Source organism: Notamacropus eugenii, chromosome 6 (genome assembly GCF_028372415.1).
Source record: "Notamacropus eugenii isolate mMacEug1 chromosome 6, mMacEug1.pri_v2, whole genome shotgun sequence".
NCBI classification, from domain to species: domain Eukaryota; kingdom Metazoa; phylum Chordata; class Mammalia; order Diprotodontia; family Macropodidae; genus Notamacropus; species Notamacropus eugenii.
In genome coordinates, this window is record NC_092877.1 from 340,578,544 (window position 1) to 340,599,161 (window position 20,618).

The 20,618-nt window shown below is 38.5% G+C and overlaps 1 long non-coding RNA gene across 1 annotated transcript in view; it reads right to left on the minus strand.

Moving 5' to 3' along the window:
• LOC140511701 (uncharacterized) overlaps window positions 1–20,618 on the minus strand; it is a 52,222-nt gene that overhangs the window by 12,883 nt on the left and 18,721 nt on the right. Inside the window, exon 2 of the long non-coding RNA XR_011969645.1 lies at window positions 6,350–6,444. This is a non-coding gene — a long non-coding RNA (uncharacterized lncRNA). The remainder of the gene's footprint in view (window positions 1–6,349; window positions 6,445–20,618) is intronic.

The window sequence follows — 20,618 nt, forward strand, 5'->3', positions numbered from 1 at the left end:
TGGGCTGGCCATCCTCTTGCTATTGCAACCTAATGATTTTAGGGTCGACTGTAGTCAGACACATCAGAATGCTTATTGGATTTTGCTTGTTTCTTCAGCAGGTTGGTATGGTAGGTAGAGAGCTGGTCCAAACCAGGATGATCTGGATTTGAATCTTACTTCTGACACATAGATGCGACATGACGAGGACAAGCCATTTAAATTTTCAGAGTCCCAGGCACCTAAGACCATGAGTAGCAAAGAGGTGCCAACCTACAATGGTTAGGAGGTGTTCCAGTTCCTACTTCTGATGCAAACAACCTGCATAACCTTTTTTTTTCTTAAGATAACTCAGAGGTTCTAAGTGAGAGAATTGCTGATTTATATTAGTGGAGAAAACTCCCATGCTACTGAAATCTTAGACTTGGACTAAAAAAATCAAATCAAAGAATTATGATGCGAATTTCTTTTCAATGCAGTAGACCTTTATAAAATGCCAGGTATAATAGATTTGGAGTCAAGAATAACTGAGTTGGAATCATGCCTCAGACACTTACTAGCTGTTTGATTAAATCACACCTCTCTGAGCCTCAATTTCCTGATTTGTAAAAGGAGAGAGTTATACTTGCTGACCTCTGTGGTCCCTCCCAATTCTAAAAGGCTTTAATCTTGTGTGCCAGGAACTATGTATTCTAGGAATATAAAAGTAAAAATAAAACTAGCACTCTCTCAAGGACCTGACATTCTACTGCGGGGAAAGCACTGTACCGGAAAAACTGTTATCGTACATTGGTGAAATACAAATTGTCTGTATGTGAATATGTATACATGTGCACATATTGCAAATGAGTATACTTATATGCATGTAAACGTATATGTACACATATACATACACATATAATATAGATGATCTCCCACCTATGTTCTTTCTGATACTATGGGTGGCACAATGAACAGAGCCTGGGAGTTTGAATAATGAAAATTTGAGTTCAAATCCTGCCTTAGATGCTCACTATCCATGTGACCCTGAGCAAATCACTTAATCTCTCAACCCCAATTTCATCATCTATAAAATGGGGAAAATAATAATAATAATAAATAATGTGTGGTTATCTATCTACATATGGTTATAAATACGTGTGTTTTATATATGTATGTGTGTATATGTATATGTATACATGTCAGTTGATCAGAAAGTGTGTACTATAGTGGAAAAAAAGTTGGATTTGAATTCAAAGGGCCTGGGTCCAAATCTTGATTCTGCCTGTGTGATCTGTATGACTTCAAGCCATCCCCCTTTCACCTCAGAGGGCTTGAGTAGCCCTTTGGAATCAGGGATTTCCTGGTCTTTTAAGGAAATAACTCCACGTAGTCTGCAATATGTGCATGTCTGACTGACTCAGGATTATTAAGGCTATTTTGAATCTTTTATTGAAACCCTACACTCTGAGAGACTTGCCTAGATTTAGAATTTTCTGGTTGAACTGTAGAAAGATTGTGCATAAGTTTCAGAGTCAGCAGAGAGAGAGTCCAAAGAAAATGTGAGGTATGCTTCAGTTATGAAACTAATGGTGGAAAAAAGTCCTCACATTTATTTTCATTGGGTAGTTCACTAATTTTTGTCTGAGTTTGGCAGGTTTTCTAAACATAAGACTCTAAAAATGATATGTATAGCACGTCCTCTGGGCTACCTCTCTGAAGAGGGGCTACTCTTATAGTTTCTAGGATGTAGTCAATGTGTCTATACTTTTAAAACTATAGCTCTTGAGCCCCTAGGTGTGGGCTTCCCATGAACAATCAGGTAATAGATACACACAGAAAAACGTGTTTCCTAGGATAACATAGTAAAAAACACTAGTTACAAACCATTCCCTTCATAAATGCGGGGACATTTTTCCATAAATATGAATGGGAATTCTTTTATGAGAATGTCCAGGGGAGTCCATAGGAAGAGTGGGTATAACTTGGAATACGATGGCAGTGGGATACTCATGTAAGGAACACATGTGACCAAAGCAATTCAGTCTTCTGGTACTGCTGGCCCTTAAAGTACTTTCTTTCCTAGATCTATTATTCTCCATTGGATATAGTGTCTTGCTAGGTGGGTCATTGCTTATGTCATTTCTTCTCAGCAGTTCAGCTCTTGACTGCCCAGGGTAGATTTTTCTTAAATCTATACTCAGAACCCACTTTTCTAAATACTGTTTTCTGTCTCTTTTTGTCCTAGAGCTGGTAAAGTTCATTTTTTAAGGGACTATCAGATGGGCATAGTCAATGGCGGGCTGGACTCTCTTTCATAAGGGAAGGATAACACCTCATTAATATATTAATACTTTATTACTTCTGTTATCTGCCCCTTGCTTTCTATGACTTTACCTTAGAGAGAGGAACCAAATTTCTACCTCCTCACCTTACACATGCAAACTATAACTACTGGAAAAGTTTATGGACATGATTATGGAGGAGGCAGTGTGATGCAATGTAAAGACTATGGGTTCTGGGTTTAAATCTCACCTCGAAATCTTTGTGATATCTGTCAAGATAGCTAGCCTCTCTGGATTACAGTTTGATCATGTATAAAATGAAGAAATTGGACTAAATGACCTCTATAATCCCTTTCAGCTTTAGATTTATGATTTTATTTCTTGTGTATTATTCAATCTTCGTAGATATGTCAGTTTCTTTAGTTCAATTTTTTCTCTGCACTAGTTCATCTGTGGAAGGGCATGAGTGAGAGTAAAGCAATAAGAAAAAAAACTGGTTTTGAGAAAGCAAGAGGGTGACTTTAATAACATTTATTATTCTCCAAAGACCATTTGATTTCAGTATTGATTTGAGCAAGGGTCAGCAAGACAGTGGAGTGTTACCCTTTTGAACTAAATTTGGATTCTCTTTCAGACCACTGAAGAAAGTTCTCTTCAGACAATAAACTCCAAATGAAACAAAAAATTCCCAGGAGAATGCAGGGCAAAGACATAGGAGAAGTTAGTGAGAAGGTAAATGGAATGAGGAGGAGGATGTACAATGAATAGTTCAATCAAGTGGTTATGAAATCCTGATTTCTCTCAGATTTTGAATGCAGAAATATAGGCACAATGGAAAGAAACAAAGGGCAAACCCCTGCTCATCTTCCCCCCCTTCTCCTCTTCATCACTTATTTGTGTGCTATGTCCCCCATTAAAATGTGAACTCCTTGAAAGCAGGGACAAGTTTTTTTAATTATAAAATGCAAAATTTTATTCTTCCTATAATCAGAGAAACAAATGCTTCAGACATATTTGTTGTCAGAAAGGAAAAATATATTTGTAACCTAATTTGGTAATAAGGTACCAGTAAAGAATTTTTAGCACCAACCCATTGGACCATTGTTAAAAACCCTCAAAGGTTCACAAACCACTAAGTGGAAACCACCACTGTAGACCAATTTAAAACTGAATAAAAATCTTCCCCCCTCTACAACATAGCCAACAAGTTGTCATCTAGTCTTTTCCCTTGCAGGGAATGCTTTTGCCTTTCACCACATCCCCAGAAATTATCACAGTGCCAGGGCCAGGTAATGTTTAATAGAAGTTGATGGATGGACCAGTTAGTTTTCTATCTCCTAAGTTACAAAGGCCCAGAAAAGTAGTGCTGGGAGACCTCTCTTAGGATTCTCATAAGATTATGTAGACAGAGCATCCAAACAGTTGAGCATTTCAGACGACTTAGCAAAATGCCCCAAGAATCTTCTAAATAGACAGAACACTTCCGGTAACTCTCTCCTTAGTTGCTTCATCTGGAATAGAGGAGACTAGACTTTCTCAAAGGCTATGACAGCAGAATATAAACTCTGGAAGAACCTCATAAACTAGAAAAGCTTTAAAGACAAGGATGGTGAGGTACTAGCTAAGTGGACTCAGAGAGTTTCATTGCCAGAGTAGTGACCAGTAGATCATGATAATCAAGATACAATGATGACGATGATGATGGTGATGACGATGACGATGGTGATGATGATGATGATGATGATGTTACGTTGCCCCTGTAACCTACAATCCATTAAAGTGCAAAGAGTTTGAATATGACGCAGAATAGAGGTAGCCATACAAAGGAAATCAGAGACTTCTCAAGTATCAAATCAGAAAGCAAACAGTTGAATGATTGAACACATTATGCCATTAGGTGGTTCTACCTCAGGTAAACTCAATTATTATTTGATAATTTATTTTTGTGGAACAGAAAACCAGAGCTGCTTTGTCCTGATTGCCACTTTCATGCCTCTGTGGAACAACCAATTTCAGAACAAGAAATCCATCCCCATCCAAGCCAAATTTAGGAGATGGAAAAGTCCTATAATTTTTCAACCATCTGAATGACTTTACCAGAAAACTAGCTTTTTGCTTTGTTCAGCTCCCCATTTTGTCCATATTCTATGAAAGAGCCAAGCATTGCTCTATTATCCTTGTTCTGAATTACTCCTTGGTCAATCTCTATCATACTAAAATAGCAATCTATGAACAAAACCAATGAACTGGTTCTTCCCAGAAGCCCAACATCTTGTTGGAAAACAATTCAGGAGCACAGGGATAGGGTTAGGAACTGAACATATCATTTCCCTGGCATAGGGAACTCCCAGGTGAGGAATCTCTTTTTATCAATGCAGATTGGCACCTTCGTTGCAACTTATAATCTTAGAGAACTGACTAGAATACTGAAAAGTTGTCACTTGCCCAGGTCATATAGCCAGTATATGTCAAAGTCAGGACCTAAAGCTAAATCTTCCTGGATTGCATATAAGCGCTCCATCTGCTACTCTACCATCTGTATATTGCAAAGCCAGCCCAAGAAAGGTAAAATAGTGATGGGAAAAATTGATGACAAAGTTACCCACATGAATTCATGTTGAAAAGCCAGAGGATGCTTAATCATCCATTTGCTAGGTAGGCTGTTATTATAGTTGATAACACCAACAGCAACAACAAATTAACAACAGAGACAACATTTTATTTTTATAGACACAGGATCATTCATTGGAAAAGAAGGCTGGATTTGAAGTTCAAATCCCAGCTCTGCTACTTGCTAAATGTGTGGCGTCAGACATGCCACAAGCTCTCTGTGTCTCAATTTCTTCATCTGTAAAATAGGTGGGGGGGACAAGCTAAATGAAATCTAAGTTCTCTTCCAGCTCGGAATCTATGACTGTGCTTTTATTGGAATGGATTTTAAAAGTGAAATCTCTTAGGACCTTGGAAAAATGAAATTAGCCAAGATGAGGGAGCTGCTCGATCCCAGGGAGCGTGTGTTGCCTGTAGTGCCAGCTCGTTAATTCTGTTGCTTTTCTTTAGGCTACTGTTCTCTTTGGGGCCATAGAATTTCACACCCTTTAAACCACTAGCCTAAATCCAACACCAAGATATACACAGGTGTGATTCTGAGCCTAGTACTTTTGCACCTCTGTCAACAGTGGTTTGTTGAAAAATTATAGAGCTCCGTGAGCCAGCTGCCTTAGAAGACAGTCTCAGAAGTAGTTTGAAAGTAGAGGTGGCAAATTATGTATCTAAAAAGGTTAAGGAGATCCATGAGCTAGCTAGTGAGGACATATCACTTCCTGGCATCATGCATGCATCATAGACACTTAGCCCTTCTCAGCAATACAATGATCCAAGACAACTTTGAAGGACTTATGATGAAAAATACTGTCCATCGCCAGAGAAAGAACTGATGGTATCTGAATACAGATTAAAGCATGCTGTTACTTTCTTTTTCGTGGGTGGAAGGGGGGTTTGGTCTATGTTTTCTTTTACAATGTAACTAATATAAAAATGTGCTTTGCATGACTCCCTAAGTGCAATCTCTATCAAATTGCTTGCCTTCTCAATGAGGGAGATGGGGAGGGAGGGAGAGAATTTTGAACACAATTTTAAAAATGAATGTTAAAAATGGTTTTTACATGTAACTAGGGGAAAATAAAATGCTAAATAATCCTCAGTCTTTGCGATTCAAGTAGCTTAGAGTTAGATAGTCTAGAGCAAAGGAGAAGCATTTACCTGTATGTCCTAATATTCCCAGGTAACAATGACAGTGGTTATGATTAGCTACAAGTTATTAAAGTTTGGTGCTTTAAGATTTGTGAATCCATCATTAACCAGCCACAGCTGTGAATAGACGACCAGACATCCTAAAAATTAGTTCCTAATTTGTATTGGAGGTCCCTTGGTGAGAAATAGCAAAGGAAAAAGCTGAGCTTTGTCATCGTCATCACAGCTAACATTTACGTAGCACTTTAAGCTTTGCAAAGAGCTCAATGTACATGTGCTCTTCTCAACAGCCCTGTGAGATGGGTTCTGTTGTTGGCTCTATCTTTATAGATATGAGAGACTAAGGGACTTACCCAGAGTAACACAGCAAATGTGACTGTGGCAGAATTCGAATTCCTGACTTCAAGTTCAGCACCCGATGCACTCTATCGCCAGCTGTCATGCAAGCCTAGAAGAGTTCATGAGAAAAAAATCATTTGGGGAGGTAGCTAAGCAGTTGAAAAGGAAGAAACTGCCAAAATTATGTTCTCAAACATAGATTTGACCATGCCAACCCCTCACTCAAAAATCTTCCGTTGCTCCTTATCATCTAAATAAAATAAATAAATTCCTCAGCTAGGGTTTTAAGGTTTACCATCAATCACTTGGCTCCAACCTATCCTTCCAGTCATTTCATATTCCTTCCCTTCTTGCCTTCTCTGTTCCAGGAAGATCAGCCTGCTATCTGTTCTCAACAAACAACATTCCTTCTCCAGACTCCTTGCCTTTGCCCAAATACTTCCCCAGAATGTTCTCTCTCCTTATTTCCACCCCTTGGAATCCTTTGATTTATCAAAGGGAGGATTTATTTCCTATTATTTTGTAGCTGCTTCATATTTACTTAGAGGCAGTCAGATGGCTCATTGGATGGAGAACACTGCATCTGGAGTCAAGAAGACCTGAGTTCAAATTTGATCTCAGACACTTAATAGTTGTGTGACCCTGAGCAAGTCACTTGATCTCTGTCTTCATCTTTTCATCTCTAAAATGGGGTTCATTGGAGCACCTATCTCCCATGGTTGTTAGGCTAAAGTGAGATAATATTTCTAAAGTTCTTCACAAACCTTCCAGCTCTCTATAAATACTTTAAAAAGAGAAGAAAGCAGAGAAAGAGGAGAAGGATGTATGTTCCTTAAGGGCAGAGACTGGTTTATATTTTGTCTGTGTAGTTCCCCACACCTTGTATAGGACTCAGTACACAGTAGGCACTTAATAAATGCTTTTTGAGTTAAATTGAGAAAAACAATTAAGCCTTTAGAGAATAAGAGATTTCCAGAAATTTTGAAATGAAGAAAAAGGTCGTGGTGATAATAAAGTCATCAGGAGTAGTTGCTTTCTAAAGCAGGTGGCTCAGTTACTCTCAGAAAGAGTTCATTAGGAGTATTGCTTAAATACCTCTTGAGTAAGTTAATGCAAACTGTAATGTATGAAATTCTTTCATGTTTCATAGGTATACTGGGTCTTTACCTGACACGGAATTCCTTCTGAATCTTGGACATAGAACATACTTGTCTATTTAGGGAGCACTTTCCTAACCCTAGAGAACTAGCTCTAAAATGATAGTCTTGAGGGGAAAAAAAATATGCTTCCGTTATGCTTCTCCATATTCTGGGGGAGTATGCAGTTTGTTTTTTATAAAAAGTAAAATACCAAAGTCACATATTTTGTGGTAAAGTTAGAGGTTTGTAATGGACAGTGTCCATTTGTCAGCGTTGCAAGTCACACATGATATGGTCAATTTTCCATACAGGTTCTAAGAATGATGGCTCCCTGAGCATTGTTGTGACAGATATTTCCATAACTGTACCATCACTAAAAGTTTTACTTGAAACTAAAGGTTTTTTTTGTTATATTTTAAACTTTTATGGATAAAATTTTGATATTATAAAGAGATTTAAATAATAAAGAAATCATATTTTTGTTAATGTAATTTTTTTAAATGACTGTGACGTGTTCTTTAAAATTATTAAACATAACATGGAAAACAAAAAAAAGAAAGCCTTCATCATCTGCTTTCAGAGACTTGTGATAAATCAAGCCGAGTCCTTGGCAAGCGGATACTTCTTTTATCAACAATAATTAACAAGCCAACACTTTTGTAAGTGGAAATAGACTAGAGGCAGAACTCTCGTATATTTCTCAGTTGGGATTCTGTAAGCCGTTTCCTGTTAACTGTAGCATGAGTTGAGTCCATCTGTTATTTTTTCCATACCAGAAAGTTTAACATGAATTCCATATGGGGAAATTATTGAATTAAGTAATGCCTTTCATCATGTCAGAAGGAAAAAGGAGCAGCAGCATTTTTGTTCTTCCAACAATTTGGTTCTGACCTCGGAACCTGGAAGTCTATGTCAAAGTGAGGTTTTGTTAGGGATAATTGGTTTTCCCAGGATCATTTTAATCTGGAGCTTATTGCATTCAACTGTTGGAGAGTTATGTATTCGAACTGTTTCTCCAGCCTTTGTTTTCAGTGGTACAGTACAAACATGCATGGTCTCCCTAGTTATTTCCAGGATCTACTGACAGAAACTATCAAGATTAGTTTCTTAACTTTTAAACTGTAAAATAGCAACCCGTTTCAGATGAGCCAATTTCTCATGGAAAGGTGGTGTGATATAGGGATAGAGGACTGGACTCAAAGACAGGAAGAACTACATTCAGGTCCTAATTCTGATCCATATTAGCTACATGATCTTGGATAAGACGTAAGTTCAGTACTTTGGCAGTTTCTTAAGACTATACTCATAGACAAGTCAGTGAAGTGTTTTCCACACACCTAGCGCTGGTGAAATCAGAAGTACAAATTAAAGAAAAATAGTCTTTCACATGAATACCATGGTACTTTTGAGTGTTGTTCAGCTGTGCCTTGTTGGCACATCTCCTCTTTCATCTCACCACAGACCCTTCACTCTTAGGTTGTCCTATAAGGAGGTCTTGCCATGCTGAAACTCTCCTAACTTTACCCAATATCCTTACTATCCATAAAATAGAAATGTCTTCTTTCCCCATCCTATCTTTTCTCCTCCTGCACATGATCTTCCCAGGAGACTGGACCCCTCCTGCCTGTTCATTTGTCATCACTTGAAAAACAAATGTGGGGTTGATTTGGGGAAGAAGCCTTGTGACTGTTTTAATAAGAAGGGAGCTTGTTGAAAGAGTTCAGTTGAACGCATTTTTGCCAATTTCTGAAGTGTTTTATAAACCATTTTCAGGCACAAAAGTAAAATGACTGGTCTTCATTCTAATGATGACATCAACAGGTATTTCTAAATTACATTTATAAAAATATTTTAAAAGTCAAAATGCTTTTCAGACTGTCCTGAAAGACATCGGCAAAGAAGCCAGACACAAACATAACCTTTAAAAAAAATAAATGTGCTAACATTTATGGGACCATTTCGCTGTAGTCATAGCATCCGATCTGTTTGCTTCCCAGCTCTTTTAATGCTAAAAACACACTGTCTACTTTGATCCTCTCTGGCAAAGGAGGCATTGTGGGTTTAGTTAGTTCAGATGTTTATGTTCTTTGGATTACTGGATTTGAACAGGCTGGCTTGAGTGGATCCTGTGAAATATTCTGTTTGGCACTTACAGTATGGACGTCCTAAGTGTTTGACTACTTTGATTTAATGGGTCAAGAGCATTTAAAAAAGAAATAAAAACAAAGAAAAGTTAGAAAGTGGAGATGTCTGACTTTTGAAAACTGAGTGCAGAAGGATCAATTAATCACACAGTAAACATTTATTAAGAGGTTATTATGTTCCAGGCACTATTCTAAGGATGGAATAGCATAGAGAAATGGGAGTCAGGGAGGGGAGGATGCAGAGACTGTTGTACCCTATAATGGGAAGCTTAAAAAGGTCAAGGTCTCCCACTGCATCCAAGGCCATTGCCAGTCAAATCCTAACCTATGTCTTGCCACAATAACTCTGGAGGAGAGCGAAGCTGATGACTTTGCACAGCTCTGCCTCACTGAAATTCCATTAATGTACAAATCATGACATAACCTTCCTGATGTCCTTGATCCTCTTCTGGAAGGAAGGATGAACAACAGCCTGTGAGTAGTAGTAGCCACTTCACCCACTGAAATTGGGGTGACTTTCAGTGCCCTCCAAAAAGATATAAGTATTTGTTGGATAGTTATGGAGAACCCTAACTGATGCAGAATCTAAATAACACAATTTAGAGTTCTCAATAAACTCTTGGAAATGATTTTAGAATTTGGAGAAGTTTTGAGATCAAGTGAGAATGGATCCAAAATGATCTTAGAGTAGGAAGGGATTAGGGATGGCCTGAGATCAGTTCCTACCCAAGGTTTCACTGTTGTCTGCATTATATGCTGAGTTAATCCTCTCTGGCAAGATGAACAAAACATCTCTCAAATGAACCAACTTATTTTGTGCTCCCAAAGGCTCATTTGGTGAATTGTGTCTGTGCTTTAAGTAAATAGTTATGTAAAAGAGCATGGATATAGGTTTCAAGATTTTAGTCCTTTATAAATATGGCAGAAGGTCCTCATTATAGTTGATTAATTAGTCAACAATAAGCATTTACTAAGCATGTGCTACATCTGATTCATTTCCAGACTCTTTGCTGATATAAACATGAATAAGCAGTTTTCAGAAAAAGAAATCAAAGCTATCAGTACTCATATGAAAAAATGTTCTAAGTCACTAATAATTTTAGAAATGTAAACTAAAATAACTCTTAGATACCACCTCACATCTACCATATTGGCTAACATGACAGAAAAGGAAATGATGAATACAGGAGAGGATGTGAAAAATCAATACACTGTTGTTGGAATTGCAAGCTGGTCCAATCATTCTGGAAAACAATTTGGAACAATGTCCAAAGGGCCACAGAACTGCAAACCTTTTGACCCAGCAATACCATGACTAGGGTTATATCCCAAAGAGATCAAAGAAAAAGGGAAAGGATCTATATGTTCAAAACTATTTATGGCAGATCTTTTTGTGAGGGCAAAGAACTGGAAACTGAGGAGATGTCCATCAACTGGGGAATGGTTGAACAAGTTGTGGTACATGATTGTCTTGGAACGCTATTGTGCAAAAGAAATGACAGGGGAGGGGAGGTAGTTTCAGAAAAACTTGGGAAGACTTATATGAGCTGATGCAAAGTGAAGTGAGCAGAACCAGGAGAACATTGTATACAATAACAGCAAGTAATGATGATCCACTGTGAAAGATTTAGATACTCTGATCAACGCAATGATGCAAGACAATTCCAAAGGATTCAGGACAAAAAATGGTATCCACCTCCAAGGAGAGAACTGATGAACTCTGAGTGCATATCAAAGCACTTTGCTTTTCACATTCTTTATTTTTCTTGACTTTTTCAATATGCCTGATATAGAAAAGTGTTTTACATGACTTCTCATTTATAATGAACATGATGTTGCTTGCCTTCTCAATGGATAGGGGATGGACTTGGGGAGGGAGAGAATTTGGAACTCAAAATTTTAAAAAGCAATATTCCAAAAAAGATAGTAAAGCAAAAAAAGGAAATAATATAATAAAAGAAGAAAAAAGAAAAGAAACAAATATGTGTAGACAAAATATTGCTATTTCCAAAAGGAAAAGGTAGATAGATTACATTATATTACATATAATTTGTTCTATATTATATATAATATAGATATATAGATATAACTACAGCTATATTTTTGCTCTGAATCTAGACAAAGTTCTGCATTTTATGGAGATAATGGGAAGTCACTGAATATTTTTGGGTAGGAGCCACCACATGGTCAAATCTGAGTTTTAGGAATATCAATTTGGCAACCATAAAATGAAGGGAACTGGAAAATAAAACATCTGTAATTTTGAAGCAGGCTCAAAAATGTTTTTTTAAAAAATTACATTGACTTTGATTTAATCTTCAGAATGGTTCTAATACATTGGTTTCTTTTTCTTGTCAAGAAATCCTGTACCTTCTGGAGTACTCCGAGAATATCCTGCTGTTCATCTCTGTTCCAAAACAAACAAATTTGTCACAAGGACTTCATTGAGGCCATTTGCAGGAACTTTTGTACTAACTGGTCTTCGGAAATCATTACAGGACACATTAAAATCAAATTAAATATGTGAGGTGGGGACTGCCATTCATCTGAAGCCTACATATCTCCAAATGTTTTAGGAAAGATATATGTACTTGGCTTCCCCTTCAATGGTCCTTCATATTCAATGTATAGCATGGCATAGAGTGATGGAGCTGGAGTAAGAAAGATTTGAGTTCAAATCTAGTGAATGAATCGGGACAAGTCACTTCACTTCTCTGGGGACTTTCTCCCCAGGAAAGCCTCTGAAACTATAGGCTACAGGAGTTCCTGATTTGTGCCAGCGAAAGGAGTTTCCATGTTGGAAGTTCCTCATACTAATAAAATCATGTCTGGACAAAAAAAATAATTAAAATGGAAACCTGTAGTATCTGTCCCACAAGGTCATTATCATAGGCACAAATAAGATAATGTATGAAAAGGGCTTTGAAACATTAAAATGATGCATAAAGTTCAGTTACTATACAAAAAGACAAAGATGATCCAACCTTAATGTGGCTTTGAGTTTGAAAAAGCAATTATATTAACTTGGTATTCTTGTAACACTTTTCCAAAAGAATAGACAGCCAGTGAAAAAAACATTTGTAACCAACATGATTTATGAAGCAATTTAAACAGGTAGATGGGAAACAAAACCAGGGTCTAGACTAAAACGTTCAAAGTAAACTGAGATGGAAAAAAATCTTTCCCAGAGCAAGCTCCCAGGAGGCATCTTATGGAACATATAATGCAGCTATACACTGCTTACTTACCACACCTACAAAGGATTGTGTCTGGGAACTGAAAGTGACATGATGCTCAAGGCTTTTTTTTTTTCTTAAGGAGTTTGGAAAATGACTAAATGCTTTCAGTTCTCTGGGCCTCAGTCTCCTCCTCTGTCAAAAAGAAAAAAATTGTGTGTGTGGGGGGGTGCAGTTGGATAAAATGATCTGTCACATTGCTTCCAGGTATAACAATCTTCTGATTACTCCTTTGAATATACAAGTTACACACAGATAGTAAGCAGCCAGTGAAAGTCCTGTTTACCCTTTGATGGACATCATTGGGATGATTTTAACACTAATGTGGATGGATAATTGTGCTTAACAGAAGTTCACACTTTCTTGTACAACAGCTTCCTTTTGTTTTACACTATATATTAAAAGGGTCATTTTATTTGGCGTTTAAGTGCAGAATTTTTTTAAAGTAAATTAACCACATATTCTGGAAATGAAAAGTATAAAGATTCTTCACTCATTTACATCAACTAATCATAGAAAGTCATTTTGTATGTTAGTCAGTTGATCAATAAGCATTTTTTGAGAGTTTTCTATGTGCTGGGGACTGTGCTAAGCGCTAAGAATATAAGTAGAAAAAGAAAAAACAGTCCCTGACTTCACGAAACTTACATTTGGATGTAAGAAGATGACATATAAAAGGTAGCTCATGGGCTTGGGAGAGGAAACAGGTATCAGGCAAAGTCCTGTGGAGAGCCCAGAGTGGGGCCAGGAAAGGAAGAAGTTGACCCTTACATTGTAATTATACCAATAATATTACCAATTTACATCATTGTTTCCCAAACAACTAAAAAAAACAATTTTTAATTTAGCTTTTGTGTTTGACTAAGATAGATCTTTCCTCCTCATTCTTCTAGTTTTCCACTGGTTGAGAACACTCTGAGGACTACAATCTGGGGGTCAAAAGGAAATACCTAGAACTGAAAAGGGATGGGAATGTTATGGATTTTTATGCTTAGTAGGGCTCTCTTCAAAACAGACTAGACTGTTTTGGAGGCAAGAGCCACACCAGACCACCATGAAGGACCACACAGAGAGAGGGGTGAGGGGAGAGGGAGAGGGAGAGATAGACAGACACAGGGGAGGGGGGAGAGAGAGAAATGGGGAGGAGGGATAGAGATAGAGAGCTGGGCAGGGGGCCAACTCTTGCTCCACAGTGGACTCTCTTGAACATCCAGGGATCAGAGGATATAGATAGGACACTGAAAAGAGTCTTGGCAAATTCTAGACAGAGAAGAAGCAGAGATGATGTGGCCAGTAGTACTGAACAGGGATTTGGAGGAGAAGATTGATAGGAATTCTGACTGTGACCCCTCTAATAAATTGCCTAGAAGGTTGGTAAGGAGGAATGTACTAGTATTTGTCTGTTAGTGGAGCAGAAGAGAGAACGTAGCTCTCCTCTCCCAGTGGAAAAACAAATATGTGAACTTAGCCATTAAGAAGGTTACTGCTAACACTGGTCCATGGATGTGATTCATTCAGGTAAAGATCTGAGTAGAGAGCTGTTGCTAAGGAAGCCGCAATACTATAGCCTATCAGGGGGTTTTTATTTCTTATACTAGTCATACTAAATTCCAATGTGAGTATATTTCCATGCGTGTAATGCAAGGTAGGTGAGGAGATAAGCATCTTAATGGGAAATGAGACATAAGCTATGCTATATGTGTACATTTTCCAGGAGTAAATCCCAGGAAAAAAATTATGATGCTTGGGAAATATTATATATTAAGGATTCTTTTGCATTTAAGAAATTCTAGAACAAACCTAGAGGAAACTGGACCAGGGTAGGGGAGTTAGGGAAGGCAAGATCTTTGCTGTTAGGACAAGATTACTTAATTATGTGTAGACATATCATCAGGCCTTCCCTAAGAAACTAGACCATTCACTGAAACAGACCACCCTCTACCTAACAGTAGACCCTACCTTTTCACAGGGGGACCCAAACCCTCATTTGTTTAGTAATGGCTTTTAGCCTCCATCCTTTGATATTTCCTCAATACAGAACTGTTCTCAATATGAAGAGTACCAGGACATTTTGTAGATGTCTCAGTAGTCTTCAGTACTCTGGTGCATTCTGGGCCCTAGTATCTGTGGATATGGTTCCTGGCACGGTAGGTTCCAATCAATGTGTTTTCATCCTTCATTCATTCATTCATTCATTCATTCATTCATTCATTCATCTCATTCTTGGAATGTAATAGGTTTGTGTTTTCAAGGAGCATGGATAAAGCCTCACCTTCACAACTAGAACCCTGCTCTCTTATTTGATTTTTTAATTCTTTTTAAAGTTCTTCCAAGAACTCATTTTGGGCTTATGACCATTCAATGCTATTCTTTGGGAAATGATGTGGAATGAAGTAGGCAGAACCAAGGGAACATGGTATACAGTAACATCAATATTGTTTTAAGAATGACTTTGGTGGGGCGGAGCCAAGATGGCGGACTAGAAACACACACATACGCTAGCTCCGAACCTATAGCCCATAAAATACCTGTAAAAAAGAACTGCCAATAAATTCTGGAGCAGCAGAAGCCACAGAACAACAGAGCGAACAAAAGGTTCTTCATGCTGCAGACATGGAGCAGAGCCCAGCCCTGCGTTGGCCGCCTGGCGCCGAGAGGAGCAGATCTGATCAGGGAGCAGATCTGAGCAGGCTTCAGGGACAGAATCTCCAGCAGCCGCACGGGTCCCTCCACCCACAGGTGACAAGGGTCGGTGAGAGGGTCTCTTTGGTGGGTCAAGAGGGGAGTGGGGTGCCCCCATAACTCAGGCCCCCTCGGGAGGCAGCAGCGGAGGCGGCAGCAGACACGGGCTCCCCAAGCAGGCAGGAGCCCTGATCGATTGTTGAAGGTCTCTGCATAAACACCCTGAGGGAACTGAGCCCTGTGAGGTGGCCCTGCCCCAACCTGACCACCTGAACTTGATCTCACACTGAATAGCAGCCGCGCCCCTGCGGAAGCCCTGAGGCTGGGAAGCAGCATTTGAATCTCAGACCCCAAGCCCTGGCTGGGCGGATCTGGAGGCCAAGTGGGTGTGAAGAGGATATTCAGAAGTCAAGACACTGGCTGGGAAAATGCCTAGAAAAGGGAAAAAAACCAAGACTATAGAAGGTTACTTTCTTGGTGAACAGGTATTTCCTCCCTCCCTTTCTGATGAGGAAGAACAATGCTCACCATCAGGCAAAGACACAGAAGTCAAGGCTTCTGTATCCCAGCTCACTCAATGGGCTCAGACCATGGAAGAGCTCGAAAAGAGCTCAAAAATTTTTGAAAATCAAGTTAGAGAAGTGGAGGAAAAACTGGGAAGAGCAATGAGAGACATGAAGTCAAAGCATGAACATCAGGTCAGCACTCTGCTAAAGGAGACCCAAAAAAATGCTGAGGAAAATAGCACCCTGAAAAATAGGCTAACTCAATTGGCAAAAGAGGTTCAAAAAGCCGATGAGGAGAAGAATGCTTTCAAAAGCAGAATTAGCCAAATGGAAAAGGAGATTCAAAAGCTCACTGAAGAAAATAGTTCTTTCAAAATTAGAATGGCACAGATGGAGGCTAATGACTTTATGAGAAAGCAAGAAATCACAAAACAAAACCAAAAGAATGAAAAAATGGAAGATAATGTGAAATATCTCATTGGAAAAACAACTGACCTGGAAAATAGATCCAGGAGAGACAATTTAAAAATTATGGGACTACCTGAAAGCCTTGATCAAAAAAAGAAATTATCAAGGAAAACTGCCCTAATATTCTAGAGCCAGAGGGCAAAATAAATATTGAAAGAATCCACCGATCACCACCTGAAAAAGATACAAAAAGAGAAACTCCTAGGAACATTGTGGCCAAATTCCAGAGTTCCCAGGTCAAGGAGAAAATATTGCAAGCAGCTAGAAAGAAACAATTCAAGTATTATGGAAATACAATCAGGATAACACAAGATCTAGCAGCTTCTGCATTAAGGGATTGAAGGGCGTGGAATAGGATATTCCAGAAGTCAAAGGAACTAGGACTAAAACCAAGAATCACCTACCCAGAAAAACTGAGTATAATACTTCAGGCGAAAAATTGGTCTTTCGGTGAAATAGAGGACTTTCAAGCATTCTTGATGAAAAGACCAGAGCTGAAAAGAAAATTTGACTTTCAAACACAAGAATGAAGAGAACCATGAAAAGGTAAACAGCAAAGAGAAGTCATAAGGGACTAATAAAAGTTGAACTGTTTACATTCCTACATGGAAAGACAATATTTGTAACTCTTGAAACTTTTCAGTATCTGGGTATTGGGTGGGATTACACACACACACACACATGCACACGCACACACACATAAAGACAGAGTGCACAGAGTGAATTGAAGAGGATGGGATCATATCTTTAAAAAAATGAAATCAAGCAGTGAGAGAGAAATATATGGGAGAAGAAAGGGAGAAATGGAATGGGGCAAATTGTCTCTCATAAAAGAGGCAAGCAAAAGATGTTTTTAGTTTAGGGAAAAAGAGGGGAGGTGAGAGAATAACATGAAGTTTACTCTCATCACATTCCTCTAAAGGAAGGAATAAAATGCACACTCATTTTGGTATGAAAACCTATCTTACAATACAGGAAAGTGGGGGATAAGGGGATAAGCAGGGTGGGGGGGACGATGGAAGGGACGGCATGGGGAGGAGGGAGCAATTTGAGGTTGACACTCATGGGGAAGGACAGGATCAAAAGAGAGAATAGAAGTAATTTGGGGGCAGGATAGGATGGAGGGAAATATAGTTAGTCTTATACAACACAACTATTATGGAAGTCATTTGCAAAACTACACAGATTTGGCCTATATTGAATTGCTTGCCTTCCAAAGGGAGGGGGTGGGGAGGGAGGGAGGAAAAGAAGTTGGAACTCAAAGTTTTAGGAACAACTGTGAAGTACTGTTCTTGCCACTAGGAAATAAGAAATACAGGTAAAGGGGTATAGAAAGTTATTTGGCCCTACAGGACAGAGGAGAGGATGGAGACAAGGGCAGAGAGGGATGATAGAAGAGAGAGCAGATTGGTGATGCGGGCAATTGGAATGCTCGGTGTTTTGGGGTGGGGGGAGGGGATAAGGGGGGAGAAAATTTGGAACCCAAAATTCTGTGAAAATGAATGTTAAAAGTTAAATTAATTAATTAATTAAAATTAAAAAAATAAAAAGAATGACTTTGAGCAGTTAAGTCATTTTGATTATTACAAATACACAAAAAATAAAGGACATATGAAGAGAGATACTATCTGTTTCCAGAGAAAACTTATAAATAGAAGTAGAAGGAGAAGGAGGAGGAGGTAACTCCCTGTAACTATTGGGTTTACCCTAAGTATACAAACTGGTGGAATAACTGTTCTCATTCATAGAATAAGGATAAAAGGCCTGGGTTTCCATCTTCATCCCTAAGCCAGAGGCTGTATGGTTTAGTGGAAAGAGCACTGGCTTTAAAATACTAAGACCTGGGTTCAAATTTTGCCTGTGCAGAGGTATCCCACCTGTGTGGCCTTTTTCACCTCAATTCTCTCATCAGCAAAATGAGGGGGCTGGACCCAGTGGCCTCTAAATTTCTTTCTAGCTTCAAATCTGCAAGCTAGGGTCCCTCTTTCTCTTGGCAAAAATAAATTGTTGAAAATAGATTAGCAGAGAATGAGAGGAGCCAAAATAGGAGAACATTGTACACCGTTACAACCACATTGTGCTGATGACTGACTTTGATAAACATGGCTCTTCTCAGCAGTGCAAGGATCTAAGGCAACTCCAAAAGGCTCATGATGGAAAATGTCATCCACACAGAGAGAAAGAACTTTGCAGTCTGAATGCAGATGGAAGCAGACTATTTGCTCTTTCTCTCTTTTTTGTTTTGTTTCTTCCTTCTTGTAGTTCATTCCATTGGTTCTAATGCTTCTTTGCAACATGACTAATGTGAAAATAAGTTTAATGTGAATGTATATGTAGAGTCTGTATCAGATTGCATGCCGTCTTGGGGAGGAGGGGAGGGAGGAGGGAGAGAAAATTTGGAACTCAAATTTTGTGAAACTGAATGTTGTAAACTAAAAATAAAATAAAAAAGCAAAAAAAGAAAGAAAGGAAGGAAGGGAGGAAGGAAGGAAGGAAGAAAGAAAATAGTTTAGCAGAGAACAGCTATCTTTAGAACAACTTAGCCTGCATGTTTCCTGATTGTATATCAATAGTACTATAGCATTTATATAGCACTCTAAGGTTCACTTTGCAAATAATTTTCATAAGGTCAAATAATAGATCTGTATGGCACGTGCAATCATTTCCCCCATTTTTACAGATTAAGAAACAGAGGCTAAGTGATTTATCCAGGGTCACATTGTGAATAAATATGTAAAGGTGGATTTGAACTCAGGTCTTGCTGACTTCAGGACCAGCAGTCTACTCACTGGGCCACCTCACTGCCTCTGCGATTTTATATTCTTCTTCCCCAACTCATGCTGGCTATAAATTCCTTGAGGGAAGGAATTACTTCACTAGTGTCTATAAGACCCAACATGTTTTTATTTCTTTTTAATCCAGACTTGAGACTTCTTTGGTGTAGGGAATCCCTGGTAACGATACTCAGTCTAGTGATAAAAAAAAAAAAATCCCCAACTCTACTGAACAGATAATCTCAGAGTTATCTTAGGGCATTGAGAGCTTAAGTGTTTTGACCCAGGTTGCACAGCCAATAGATATCTGAGTTGGGACTGGAATCCAGGTGTTCCTGGCTTTTCCAAATTCTCTACCTGCAGAGATCTGCTGCTCCTCTTCCTTGCACATAAATAAATGTTTGTTGAACTGTCCAATTGAGTTTTAGGTCTGAAAGGTATCACATTCACCTTTCTTGGGCTTTACTTAGATTACTTGAAAGAACAGGTTCTAATGCTTTGGCTGAGAACTAACTTTTCCTCTTGTTTATCTAAACAAACCCCCCAAAAGAATGGTTATGAGTTTATTTGTTTTAGTCTGTTATGAAGGTAAAGACGAGTTCTTTCACATGGGTAAAGTAAAACTTTGTGAAATTTCTCAAATTTAGGCCATTTTGTTCCTAGACTATGGAAAGAAAAAAAACTTTCATTTTAGGAAGGAAAAAAAATAAGAGAAAATATGTTATCTATAACAAAAATAGGATATGGCACTGTTCCTGTTCTCCCCCTCAGAGATTTCTCAGTTTGCCATAATGGCAGCCTTCCACGAGTGTTAAAAAAGAGAGATTTTGTTAGTTGAAGTTTTCCATCATTTCTACTTGCCAAAATTATTAAAACCATGTGACATAATATGTTCCATCCCCAATACAAACTCCTGATCCAAAGCTTCAGTAGGACATGGGAAAAGCAGCTTGTTACATACATGCTTGGTGACTTACACCCCAACCTAACTTCTCCTTGCCTTTTTTTCCCTCAGAATCTAGAGGCTTATTACATATAAAAGTAAAAATAAAAACTGACCGAGAGAAAAAGCATTCACTTATATGAAAACATCATCTACAATAATTAATACACTGTACTAGGTACTGCAAAGCAATGCTACAAAAATTAAATAAGACCTCTTTCCTTTCTTCAAGGAGCTGACCATCTAGTAGTACGAGAAGATGAGGTCTGTGAAATGGAGAGTGTTCATAAAGGTGAACAGAAACACCAAATGCTAGATATGTCAGGGATAAAGGTTGAGAAAAGGTTCTTAGAGTCGGTATTGGTAATCTTTGGGAGATGACTTCAGTGGA